This window comes from Brassica oleracea, chromosome C3 (genome assembly GCF_000695525.1).
Source record: "Brassica oleracea var. oleracea cultivar TO1000 chromosome C3, BOL, whole genome shotgun sequence".
NCBI lineage: Eukaryota > Viridiplantae > Streptophyta > Magnoliopsida > Brassicales > Brassicaceae > Brassica > Brassica oleracea.
In genome coordinates, this window is record NC_027750.1 from 59,869,307 (window position 1) to 59,870,910 (window position 1,604).

The window sequence follows — 1,604 nt, forward strand, 5'->3', positions numbered from 1 at the left end:
TATTTCATGTTGTATTAGGTTTTGGACAATTTTCTTTTTCCTATACTTTGTAATCCTTATATAAGGAACCTCTATTGATTCATTAATAATACACACAGAGAATTCCCCATTCTTTTACAACACGTTATCAGCACGATCGTCTCTAGATCCCTGAGACAAATCGAAACCTTCTCTAACCTAAACCCCAAAACCGGCGACCACAACCAAAAACCCTAACCTTGTTCTTAGTTCATCCAAGAACTCAGAAGATCCCTCTTGAATCCTTGACGTTCTCAGATCACGTTCTAGCCCAGAAGAACCCGTCCAGCTCGCATCCACACCCGAGACGCGATCGCACCTGACACGACCCGCGTCCGAGAGACTCGCACCCGAGACAGCCGGCGATCGTCCTCAGCTCGCGTCTGCTCCCATCCGCGACCCGATTGCATCCGTTCGTCCTCTCTCTCTCTCTAAAGGTGGTCCGGTTCTAAAACCCCTACAAACAAACGTATAACTTAATCTGAGAACCTAGATTGATCAAGAACCCTAATCCATAAATATGGAAACTTTGATCTTGATCAAAACCCTAAAAACCTACAAGATTAGAAATCGGCAATCTCCTAACTAGAAAGATAGAAATCGATTCCATTAGAACTTGAATTGATTGTTCCTGATTTGATTTTAAGAAAACCCTAATTTAGGAATCGAAGCCCTAAACCCTAAAGAGTTGAATTCGATTTTTATTGATTGAATGTTTGATGTTTGAGGTTTTAGGATTGTTAGATTGATTGATTGAATCTAATCTAGAACTTAAATCCTAAAGTCCTTGAAACCTTTAATTAAACCGGCAGCCTTAGTTTTAAAGTTAAAACCCTAAATTCATAAATCTAATTGCTAAGATTGTCTTGCATACATATGAATTTGAATTGAATTGCATTCACAATTGATTAATGAAATCGACCAGCATGTAGAAAACATATGAAACCGAATCTGATTGAATTAAAACTTACCTGGCCGTGTGGCATTAATCTCCCTGGTACATGTAGAAACAAATGTTAGGATTGTTCGCACCATGGTCAATTTAGAATTACATGTCCGATCCTATTGATTGTCCACATAGCCGTGCGGCTTGTTTGTCCGCTCCATGGTCGATTAGATTGATTGTTTTTCATAGATGCGTAAGACAAGTTTGTGGCCGAGCTTGTTATACCATGCGGCCACATGATCACATTGTGAAACCTAAATTGAAATGATGATGTGATTCAGATGTCGAAAATCTCAAATAGAGACTACACAGCCCTTAATCTCTCCGGAGATAACTACTTGCAGTGGGCGCTAGATACAAAGATCAGCTTAAGGTCAAAAGGTCTTGGTGATACAATCATCAAGGACAACAATGAGACCGACAAGAATCGGTACAGGGCTATAAGTATTATACGCCATCACCTCATTGAAGGTCTAAAAGATCAGTACATTACGATGGAAAATCCACTAGAGCTTTGGGATGCTTTACAGCATAGATATGATCACCAGAAAACGGTGTTACTCCCAAAAGCTAGAAATGACTGGAAGAATCTAAGATTCATGGATTATAAGTCAGTGGATGAGTACAATTCGGTCTTGTT